At 39.7% G+C, this 13077-nt stretch overlaps 1 pseudogene; it reads right to left on the bottom strand.

Annotated features, from left to right (window-relative positions):
* Window positions 1-12350, bottom strand: part of LOC134947850 (cytochrome P450 2C31-like) — a 30967-nt pseudogene extending 18617 nt beyond the window's left edge.
* Window positions 12351-13077: the final 727 nt, after the last annotated feature.

Below are 13077 nucleotides of genomic sequence, written 5' to 3'. Positions count from 1 at the left end.
AAGGTTTTCTATAAAATACAGTGATAGAGCAATTCTAAGTAGACAGTTCCTGGCACAAAGGATATGGCTGGCGTAAATCTGTGCTAATAGTGATGACATACCACCGGTAGTATGGAGCTATTTTCAAGCACACAAAGCGGCCATCATCTAAATGGAACGACATATATTTATTTATGAAGGATCATGATGACCTCTATGACATTGACACTTTTTTAGCGGTTTATAGGTTTTAAGCAGATTTGGGAACTCAGTAGATTAATCATATTACATTAACATAACTATGTACCTGTTTCATCCTGATGAGGAAACAGTCAATGAAATCTCGAGGATTAGCAGGATCCAAAGTCTCCTGGTGGCTCCTGACACTCTTCTTCACAACCTTCTTTAGTCCATGCAAAAGTTGAAAAATTATTTGGTGCGGTCCAGGTAAATGTTTCATGATCTTTGGAAACATGTCATACACCTACACAAGACATAGAGCAAAAATATTTCTTCATTATAAAAATACTGGTATTTATTTATAGGAGAGTTTTAGGGTTATACTAAATAATGGATGTTGGTTGTCATTGACAAATTATATCATGGCTGATAAGTCATGACACAAAACATAGACCACCAGCCTGTTTAGACCAAGTAACCAGTGTCTAAAACTGTCACATGCTGCAGACAAGGAAGCTAATAAGAACATATACTATTCAATGGGTCGTAGATGCTACTTTTTAAAATTTAAAATCATTGTCTAATAATTATGTTTTAACTAATTTAAGGCTAAGTAATTAAAATGAAAAAATATTATTACTGCACTATGGGTTATGAATCTGAATCTAAGTCTAAATTATAAAATATATATTGCATAGAAAGACTAATAGCCGCCATGGTATTAGTGGTAAATTGCGGGGAGGAGATTTTTAGAGAGATTATATGGAAAAGTAGGATGAGGTCATATGGATAAGTAGGATGAGTAATTGTATATAAGAAGTTATAAAAGGTAATAGTAATAGTGTCTGGAATATGTTATTTGGCATGATACAATGAGTGATTGAAAGAAGTCAGATAAATAAATAAGGAGCTAAGCATAAATGACAAGATTATGTTTTGCAATGGGCTGTAGAGCTATAGGGATTTAGAAGGATAAATAAAAAAGTGATACAGGTTTTATAGGCAGTTTGAAGAAGAATCAGAAATAAGGCAGTTATATCAATGTGAGGCATTGCTAAGAAAATATATTGTTACTTTACTCTATTTCGCAGTCACCTGGCCCCAGGTTGAAGACAACATTTGAAATGAATCCCGCAAGTCTTGGAGAACTTTCATCCATTTCTCATCAGTGTATTCATAACGCTTCCCCACCAGCACAGCGGCAATGATATTAGATGAAGCACAGCTCAGTGTAGTACTAGGATTTATTGGCTGCCCTGTGAAGATGGAATGAGAATGGTGAATAAGGATACTAAACATTACTTATTAATTACTGAATTTACTGTAAGTTTTTAGTTTGCACCAAAACAAACTAGTCAATCAGAAATAGTTATTTGGTTGGAAATAAAATAGATGGAAAATTGACAAACATGGTAGTTCAGCAAGTTGGTTAAATCAATTTGATTTAATCAATGTTTCCATTTTCCAATATTTGTTAATGTGTTCCTGTATGTTACCAGATTTTGCTGTTCCTTAGAATAACATCTACATGTACAGTAAAGCACCAGTTACTTCATGCAAATAACTGTTTATATACAGTCTAATAGAGAACTGTTGGGGTTTACATTTTTACATTGTTTTTTATTATTTTATTCCATTCCATCTCTTTGTCCTTTATAATGCCAATTAAAAATGTATACCCAAATATATTTTTAGCAATAGCCTTTGGGGTCTACATGGTATACTTACTGTTAGAGCTTCTGAAGTACTCCACAAGGTGTTATGCTTCTTCCTGAAGGGGTTCTTCTATGCTCTTTTTACCCATGCCAAAACCCTTAAGGGTCAGGAAAGAGAACTGTCTCAGCTGCTTCCAGGCCTCTCCATTGATTAGTGTCAACCCTAAAAATCCAAATATTAATATAAGTAGAGGTTGCTGGTCAAAGCTCATTAGCAAATACAGAGGTCGGAGTTTAAATGAATCTTCTGCTCAAAACATTAGGGCCTGATCCGAAGGTGGATTCAACGCTGATGTCAGATAGAGTGAAATAATTTTATGCTGCTGCACATGCATGTAAGTCACACCACGCATGTGTCTCGAATGTGTCTGTACAGTTGCCATTTCAGGGGCACACATGGAGAAGTGTACTGCAAATGTAGTGAGTGTTCCTGGCCAGTTACAAGGAGGTGGATTAGCTCTTACACAGAGAAGGTGTTTGCATACAAAAATGATCAAGTGCTCATATAGGAGGCCATACACTAATGGAGAAACTGTATCTGCTGTAGGGCTGGCAAAAATATCAACGTGCAGCCAATGGTGTGTCTAAAGATATACCAATCTGCATTTCAGGACCTCTGTGGTCATCTCAGTCCTTGGGCATTCCTAAACATGGATTTACATCAGATAATTGCTTTGTAGTGGTGTTTGAATGGTGGTGAGTGGTGTTTGAATGCAGATGTGGACAACTACAGTATGTTTGACTCAGAATCAGCATCTTATAGAGCATAAACAAACAATATAGGCATCATCTTGTCAGTTATTGAAATAGGTAGGTAGCTGAAGACAGCTAGGTACCAGAAGAACTGCAGGAGCTGATACCTTTTGGAAGTACACATGTAGTCAAGATTGGGCTTCACAAGGGTAGAAGCAATCAAGGGTATATGATTTCATTTTGAAGACAAGTGAGTGTCACAAAGCTCAAGACTAGAGCACTAATCTAAAGGCTAGTAATACAAAATGATTCAGTTGTGAGGGACCAGTGAGAGCAAATTGCACAGAAACCAACATACAAGGAGATTCCTTGTAAATATAAAGATGTAAGAGAGGTTGAAAGTAAGGACTGAATGGGGAGAGTGTCATCCATACTGCTGGGCTAAGGATGGACTTACTGGAGAAAAATGCATAGATGGGGATCCGTAAAGGACCCCCATCTATGCAAGTGAAGTTGTGAAAGGGTGGGGAGTAGGAATGGAGATTTTAGTTTTACCTTTAGATAGAAGAGGAATTATTTGTGCAAAATTATTCATAAAACCATAACAAATTATGATTCAAGAAAAAGCTGGTAAGAGTCAAAGGTATACTATATACATTGTTTACACTATAGGTATTATTTCTGCTTCATGAACAATAATCTTCTGTCCAGATTAGTTTTGGAGAAGATAATTAATTTATGTTCAGTTAAATTGATTTTGAGATTGTGGTAGGCCGTTAATTTGAACATTGCAATAAAACCTGTTTGAGATAGTTAATTTATTTAAAGAAATGTTTGTCAGAAATGTTGATTTTAATTGATATTTATAATAATAAAAATTTTAGATGTGTGGTGAGCACTTTTTCGTGTTTTATGTTTTGGTTTTGGATCTGGAACCTCACTCGTGTTTTGGATCTGGATTGGTTTTGCCCAAACCACCCTTTCGTGTTTTGGATTTGGTTTTGTATCTGGATGATTTTCGGAAAAAAACACAAAAACAGCTAAAATCACAGAATTTGGGGGTCATTTTGATCCTACGGTATTATGAGCCTCAGTAACATTCATTTCCACTAATTTCCAGTCTATTCTGAACACCTCACACCTGACAATATAGTTTTTAGGCTAAAAGGTTGCACCGAGGTCGCTGGATGACTAAGCTAAGCGACCCAAGTGGGCGGCACAAACACCTAGCCCATCTAGGAGTGGCACTGCAGTGGCAGACAGGATAGCAGATTTAAAATATAGGCCCCAAACAGTACATGATGCAAATAAGAAAAAGAGGTGCAATGAGGTAGCTGGAGGGCTAAGCTAAGCAACACAAGTATATGGCACAAACACCTGGCTCATCTAGGAGTGGCACTGCAGTGTCAGACATGATGGCACTTAAATAAATAGTCTCCAAACAGCACATGATCCAAAGAAGAAAATGAGGTGCACCAAAGTCGCTGTATGGCTAAGCAATGCAACACAAGTGTGTGGCACAAACACCTGGCCCATCTAGGAGTGGCACTGCAGTTGCAGACAGTTGACACTTAAAAAAACTAGTCCCCAAACAGCACATGATGCAAAGAAAAAAAAGAGGTGCACCAAGGTCACTGGATGGCTAAGCTAAGTGACACAAGTGTTAGGCACAAACACCTGGCCCATCTAGGAGTGGCACTGCAGTGTCAGACAGGATGGCACTTCAAAAAATTAGTTCACAAATAACACTTCATGCAAAGAAGTAAATGAGGTGCCATGAGGTCGCTGGATGACTAAGCTAAGCGACCCAAGCGGGCGGCACAAACATCTGGCTCACCTAGGAGTGGCACTGCCGTGGCAGACAGGATAGCAGATTTAAAAAAATAGGCCCCAAACAGCACATGATGCAAAGAAGAAAAAGAGGTGCAATGAGGTAGCTGGATGGCTAAGCTAAGCAACACAAGTGTGCGGCATAAACACCTTGCCCATCTAGGAGTGGCACTGCAGTGTCAGACAGGATGACACTTAAAAAAACTAGTCCCCAAACAGCACATGATGCAAAGAGAAAAAAAATGTAAACCAAGGTCGCTGGATGGCTAAGCTAAGCGACATAAGTGTGAGGCACAAACACCTGGCCCATCTAGGAGTGGAACTGCAGTGGCAGACAGGATGGCACTTAAAAAAACTAGTCCTCATACAGTACATCATGCAAAGAGGTAAAAGAGGTGCCATGAGGTAGCTGTATGACTAAGCTAAGTGACACAATTGTGCATCACAAACACCTGTCCCATCTAGGAGTGGCACTGCAGTGTCAGACAGGATGGCACTTTTTAAAAACTAGGCCCCAAACAGCACATCATGCAAATAAGTAAAAGAGGATCAATAAAGTAGCTGTATGATTAAGCTTAGCGACACAAGTGTGCGGCACAAACACCTGGTCAATCTAGGAGTGGCACTGCAGTGTCAGACAGGATGGCATATTTAAAAAAAACTAGCCCCAAAACAGCACATGATGCAAAGAACAAAAAGAGGTGCACCAACGTCACTGGATGGCTAATCTAAGCGACACAAGTGTGAGGCACAAACACCTGGCCCATCTAGGAGTGGCAATGCAGTGTCAGGCAGGATGGCACTTAAAAAAACTAGTCCCCAAACAGCACATCATGCAAAGAAGTAAATTAGGTGCAATGAGGTAGCTGTATGACTAGCTAAGCTAAGCAATTGTGCATTACAAACACCTGGCCCATCTAGGAGTGGCAATGCAGTGTCAGACAGGATGGCACTTTTCAAAAACTAGGCCCCAAACAGGACATCATGCAAAGAAGTAAAATAGGTGCAATGAGGTAGCTGTATGACTAAGCTAAGTGACACAATTGTTCATCACAAACACCTGGCCCATCTAGGAGTGGCACTGTAGTGTCAGACAGGATGGCACTTTTCAAAAACTAGGCCCCAAACAGCACATCATGCAAAGAAGAAAAAGAGGAGCAATAAGGTAGCTGTATGACTAAGCTAAGCCACACAAGTGTGCGCACAAATACCTGGCCCATCTAGGAGTGGCACTGCAGTGTCAGACAGGATGGCATATTTGAAAAAACTAGTTCCCAAACAGCACATGATGCAAAGAAGAAAAAGAGGTGCACCGAGGCTGCTGGATGGCTAAGCTAAGCGACACAAGTGTGCGGCACAAACACCTGGCCCATCTAGAAGTGGCACTGCAGTGTCAGACAGGATGGCACTTCAAAAAACTAGTTAACAAACAGCACATGATGCAAAAAAAAAAAAGATGTTCCCCAAAGTCGCTGGATGGCTAAGCTAAGTGACACAAGTGTGCAGCACAAACACCTGGCCCATCTAGGAGTGGCATGCAGTGGCTGAATTTCGAAAGTGGCCCACAATTTTTCAGGCCACCGACAGCATCTCCAGCATGCCCCTGACATTTCTGAAAACATTCTGCACCACCAAATTAATTGTATGTGCAAAACATGGGATGTGCTGGAATTTGCCCAGATGCAATACATACACAATATTGGTGGCACAGGAGAGTGTACCCCTAAACCACACACACGGCAAAGCTTGAAAAAAATGATTTGGATACTAATAACCCTTTTATCTGGACAGTTATACAACAATATGCGGCACAGAAGAGCATACCCCTAAACCACACATGGCAAACCCTGTAAAAAAAATTGTATTCAATTTTAATAACCTTTTTATTTGGAGTAAATAATATACAGCACAGGACAGCACCACTTGACTTATATGGCAGTATCGCTGGACTTATATGGCAGTACTAATGGACTTACACGGCAGTATCACTGGTCTTATATGGCAGTATCACTGGACTTATACAGCAGTATCAGTGGAATTATATGGCAGTACCAGGGGACTTATACGGCAGTACCACTGGACTTATATGGCAGTACCACTGGACATATATGGCAGTACCACTGGACATATACGGCAGTATCACTGGACTGGATTTACACGGCAGTACTACTGGATTTATACAGTAGTACCACTGGATATATAAGGCAGTATCACTGGAATTATATGGCAGTACCACTGGACATATACGGCAGCATCACTGGACTGGATTTATATGGCAGTACAACTGAATTTATTCAGCAGTACCACTGGACATATATGGCAGTATCACTGGAATTATATGGCAGTACCACTGGACTTATACAGCAGTTCCAATGTACTTATACGGCAGTATCACTAGAATTAGATGGCAGTACCACTGGACTTATATGGCAGTACCACTGGACTGTATTTATATGGCAGTACCACTGGACTTATATGGTAGTACCACTGGACTGGATTTATATGGCAGTATCACTGGACTTATACGTCAGTACCACTGGACATATACGGCAGTATCACTGGAATTATGTGGCCGTACCACTGGACTTATACAGCAGTATCACTGGCTTATACAGCAGTACCACTGGACATGTACGTAAGTATCACTGGAATTATATGGCAGTACCACTGGACTTATATGGCAGTACCACTGGATTGGATTTATATGACAGTATCACTGGACTTATACTGCAGTACCACTGGACATATATGGCAGTATCAATGGACTGTATTTATACTGCAGTACCACTAGACATATATGGCAGTACCACTGGACATATACTGCATTACCACTGGACTTATATGGCGTCAGTACCACTGGACATATACGGCAGTATCCCGGGCTTATATCGCAGCACAGGGACACCAACACTGTACTGATGCAGGACAGCATAACACCACTGCAATAGACAGGATTTATAAAGCAGCACTGTACATATGGCAGCAGAGGACACCACCACTGTGACTGGACTGATGCAGCACAAGACACTACCACTGTACTGATGCAGGACAACACAGCACCACTTCACTGGACTTATGCAGATACACTGGACATATGGCAGCAGAGGACACCAGTACTGTGACTGGACTGATGCAGCATAAGATAATACACTGGACAGCACAATACAGAACTGGAATTGCCACCCCACTTTCCCGCACAGACATTGAGGACGGAGACACATCCTCTCGCTACACTCTCCAATTCCAGAGTGAAAATGGTGGCGACATGCGGCTCCTTATATGGGATCCAAAACCCACGAGAATCCAACAGCGGTATGATGACGTTTGCCTTGTTCTGGTTTCCGAGTCTGGTGGGAAGTCCCGAGCCGGGCTCGGATCCGGGCTCGGGACGTGAAGTTCGGTAGGGTTCGGTTCTCAGAGAACTGAACCCGCTCATCTCTAATAATAATAATAATAATAATAATAATAATAATAATAATCATTTTACTATCCTTTAATTAGTTTCTTGCATATAAAAATAAAAAAATAAATCCTAATAGGACATAAAGTGCAAAGTAAATTATAGACAAAATAGGAAAAAAGGACAATAATAACATGGTAGTTTAGAAAAATAAAATTGTACTGTGGCAGTTGTTAAAAGAGCCATACAGTGTCCTAGAAAGACATATAGATGCTAGTGGATTGTAGTATACATAATTTATCAACTGGTATACTTTCTCTCTTAATTTTAAATTAGAAATTGATTTTATCAGTTGATTGAACAGTACACTAATTGAATATAATTCTTTTTTTAAGCTATTTGCTTTTACTGTGTAGTCAAGTTTTAGAAATTCACATTTTTCTTAGCAATATTTTCACAATCAGAGGCTTAATTATGCCACATACACATAAAAGATTTATTGAATATTGTATACAATTGTAATTTACAATCAAATTTTATTAAACAACAAATATATGAAAATCTAAAAAGAAACATACTGTAACATACCGTAAGCACAATCTATATTTGGTACAAATCATTGGTGTGGTCAGTGTATCATATAATGAGAATTTTTTTTTGTATTTATGTTAAGTAGCAATTTCAACAGCTATTGTATAATCATCATTAATTTTGTTGGGAGCCAATTAACCTACCAGCATCTTTCTGGGTTGTGGGAGGAAACCGGAGCACCCAGAAGAAACCCATGCAAACACGGGGCAAAAATACAAACTCCATACAGTTAGGGCCATGGTGGGAATCGAACTCATAACATGCTCCGAGGCAGTAATGCTAAACATTACACCATCTGTGAAGCCCATTATGGTTTGATTCATATTTGTACACAATTGTGGTGTTCACATAACTGAGCAATTATTTGTAGACTGCCCGTGCACTGCCATCACCCTGCGCATGTTCCATGGTATTATTGCAATGTTGCTGACAATGAGGATTTATTCACTGAGTGATTGACAGGGAGGAACTGTTTGGTGGAAGTAATGAGGAATGACGTCAAAAATGCTGATGTGTCATAGATTTTATCGAGGCATGGTTCTTCATTCAGCTGCTGCCATGGCCAGTCTGTGTGACCATAGACTCACTCGGGGGATGGGAGACGATGATCCTTGTTTCTGTATCAATTCTGGGTATGTGCACGCAGTTGCTGAGGACTTTGCAATGGCTTCGGTGGGCATCTCTATAATTTTCTGGGAGGCTGCTTCACTTGAGATGATCAGCAAGTCCATAGGCTGAAAAACTGCATCTGCATGTGCTTACAAATATGAATAAGGCCCAGAGTGGAGTTCATTTACCCTATCACCATACCTTGAGGAGTCCGACTATGGTGCCTCTTGTGTGTTTTGTAACTCCCTGCCGACTGAAGCTCAGCACTGTGCTGAAGTTTGCATTGATTCTGGGAGGGATCTAGGTACTGTGCCACTTGCTTATTTTCTCCCTCCAAGCCGGCTGTAGCACAATCAGTGTAAAGAAGCTAGCAGGAGGCAGTTGGCAATTGGCAGTACCTAGTGTGATGTGTGATGTCACATGAATGAATATGGTTGCTGTAGAGAGGTCACAAATCCCTCTAACGCATTTTGTCTAACAGACTTTTTCAAGGATGTTAAGAGTTATGTCAACAATGTTGATGTGACATCATTGTACATCTTGACATCTGCAGAATGTTGACATGTTCACAGTGTCAACATCTGAATAGTAAGTAAGTCAGAGCTGCACTGGGCACACTAATCATGCAGACATAAAATCTGTGTTGACATGATGTGTCAACAAAATACAGTATATTGCACTCAGTTCTGGATCTAGTATATTGAGCACTGTAGCGGTTAGTGGACAAATGGGCTATATTTAACATACATAGTAGACCATCTAGACCAGTGTTTCCCAACCACGGTCCTCAAGGCACACTAACAGTCCTGGTATTAGTGATATCCAGGCTTGAACACAGGTGACTTAATTAGTAGCTCAGTTATTTTGATTTAACCATCTGTGCTGAAGCCTGGATATCACTAAAACCTGTACTGTTGGTGTGCCTTGAGGACCGCGGTTGGGAATGCCTGATCTAGACACACATGTAGAATGACAACATTCAACAGACAGTGACTTATTTAATGTTAATGGTAATTACTTTAATTTGCTACCAGTCTTTTTTCCCAGTATGAGTAATGGAGTAGGAGATAAAGGATTCTGAATACATGGAGAATAACAGGAATCATTTGCAGAGTCTCCATGTTAGAGGGTCCAGCAAGGCCACTAGTGGCCTACTCTGGACACTGTACTTTGCTTTCAGGCAAACCTCCAACCAACTCAAATAATTACTTTGTATTTATACCAAGTAAATCCTTTCTTTATATTTGTTGATTAAAAATTGACTAAAATTCTCCCTGTATACCTGTGCATAGTCTTCAAGGCTAGATACCTCCCCCGCTACTATAATTTGGACAGTCCCCAGAATGTAGCATCAACCCTAAGTACAACATCAGTAACAAAAAGACTGTTACCATGTTAGATTATCTATTAGTATTTTGTGTTTTCACTTACCACTCTTGTTATAAACACGTTCGAATACAGGAATAGTTCCTCTACCCAGGAAAATGTCTCCAAGGTCAACCAATACCTCTTTTACAGCGATAACAGTGGGTCTGGAGCCAAAGTGTACAGTGTAAACCGGACCAAACTTGTTTGCCATCTGTTGAATATCAGGCACATCTACATGAGTTCTAGTGTTTTGCAAACTCCTTAGTAGAGCAATTATGGTGGGCTGAAACTACAGTACAGTATGTCCATTAAGTAATCAAACATATTCAGAATAGTACATTTCTATCTTTACTGTATATTGTTAATTTAAACAAGCTAAAACTAAATGGGGATTGTTAAAAATAGCAACAACCTTTGACCCCTAGTGAACTTCACTCATTTAGGGTCATTTTATAACATGCGAAAATACTGCCCTGCAAAATTATTGCCATTATGTGATATAAGTGGTCTATTTACTAAGCCTTGGATGGAAATAAAGTGGCCGGAGATAAAGTCCCAACCAACCAGCTCCTAGCTGTAATTTTTCAAACACAGCCTGTGACATGGCAGTTAGAAGCTGATTGGCTGTTACTTTATCTCCGTCTACTTTATCTCCACCCAAGGCTTAGTAAATAAACCCCTGAGTGAATGCATTTGTAATCTGTAATCTGTAATCTGTTAAATGCAGGCTAAGGGACATATTCAGAGTTGGACATAAACTTGATTCCAACTTGGCCAGAAGTGCGAGTTCCTGATCAAACTCAAATGTTTTTGAAAGAGGCAATCATGTACAAGGCAATACCATGCCTTGTAAATTATTGCCGCTTTAAAAAAAAAGTCAGAGTTGGGCCGGGAACCCGCACCTCCCATCAACTCGGACTTCATTACATCCAGCCCAGGAAATGAGAATGCTGACAGAAGTAAAGTTCACTTCTGCAAACATATGTAGAGCCATTAACATCTCAAGATGCATGCAACTCCACATTGGCAGAAATTCAAGCCATGCTTATGAGGAGTCGTCATCATCATCATCATCGTATTTTTCCATTTGGCCTATTACAGGTTGAAAACAGCTCCAAAAAGGAATATATGATTGTTTTGCAGGTCTGCATGAGCTGTATTTACATACATTTGTCTATTCTTGTCCTTCATTAGAATTCCTCTTCTCTCACTCATTCTGCCTCTGAATTCAGAGGTGCACACTGTGGTGCTAAGAGGGGGAGTGGGTATTGTTTACACATGTCCAGGCTTGTTGGAGGATCCCGGTGTGGGGAGATAAGTGATACTCTGGTAAAATTTAAGTTTCTACTCATATCAGTGTTTTGTGGTCTACAAACTGGTCTGAGAAGTTTATGTTTAAAAAAAATTGTGTGCATTTTTAAAAAATGTAAAACATTTTCTAAATGTAAAAACTAGCACATAATTGAATAAATGATCATTGAAATTACATTTTTTATACCTGTACATTTTTTTTTTAAATAACAATTTTTTATTTAAGTCAATAAAATATTCATGAATTTACTGATCTAAATTGAAAAATGCATATTAAATATACAAGAAAAATACACGGTAACAATGGAGTTATGTGGAGTGCACACATTGCTACATACTTTATATATATTAATGAATACATATATTAGTTTATTTATATGCACAATTAAAAAAAAAATCACAGAATTTTAAACAATATGTTCCATGCATACGGATAGCAGAATAGTTGCAATTGTTCCCTCACCCCTTCCTCCCCAACATCTCAATAGTCTCACCTTTATTAAACTTGGCACTGGACCCTCAGACAGAAGCTGGAAGATGTTTCCCAAAACTGGCAGAGGGAATGGGCCAGGGGGCATCGTCCTTCTCCTCCACAAATATTTCACATAGAAGAGAACTACGATAAAGGTAACAAATCCCACCAAGCAAACCGTTACACTCTTTAGTTCAAACATGTCTCACTCTCAACCAACTGCTACTATAGGTCCCTCTGCAAGTACAGTAACTTCAAAACTTAACTTATATTGTGGATGTTGGAGACTTTTTTTTTAATCTGTCTGATCTCGCAAGAGGAAATCTGCTGTGTAAACAGAATTCTATACATTCCTGCTGCTCTCACCATGGCTTCTCAGAGCCAGAAAATGTATGTACAAAGTTTAACGCTCTCTTATTTACTTTTAGTGTATGGGAAAAAAATTGTTATACAGAAATTAGTTTTCACATGCAGAATCAAATTTTGCCTTCACACATGTTGCACTTATTAATCATGCTAATTTAAAAGTAAAATTTGCATATAAAATTCATAAATAAAAATTGCAACGATAAAAGTTTATCTTCATTTTTAGAATGATTAACACAGTGGATGTTTCTGACTTTGGGCCTGATTCAGAGATGGATGGAAATGCAATTCAGCAAGCAAACAGCACTGTATTTTCGTCTGATCTCCAAGAAGGGCATGCAGGAGACGTTGTAGCAGAAGAGACGTGTCCTGCATGTTGCTGCGATCCCAGCACTGGGATCCAATGATGTTCCATGCAGATGGGCAGCTGAGTAAGATCTAGCTTCCTCAGCTGACCCGCGGAAACAGGGGCAGAGAGATCAGGAAGTCTGTGTGGTTACATGCAGACCCCTGGCTCTCCTGCCCGATAAAACGGGGGGGGGGGGGGGGGGGCGACATCCACA

This window comes from Pseudophryne corroboree, chromosome 8, assembly GCF_028390025.1.
Source record: "Pseudophryne corroboree isolate aPseCor3 chromosome 8, aPseCor3.hap2, whole genome shotgun sequence".
Taxonomy (NCBI): Eukaryota; Metazoa; Chordata; class Amphibia; order Anura; family Myobatrachidae; genus Pseudophryne; species Pseudophryne corroboree.
This window is presented reverse-complemented; position numbering and strand designations above follow the sequence as displayed.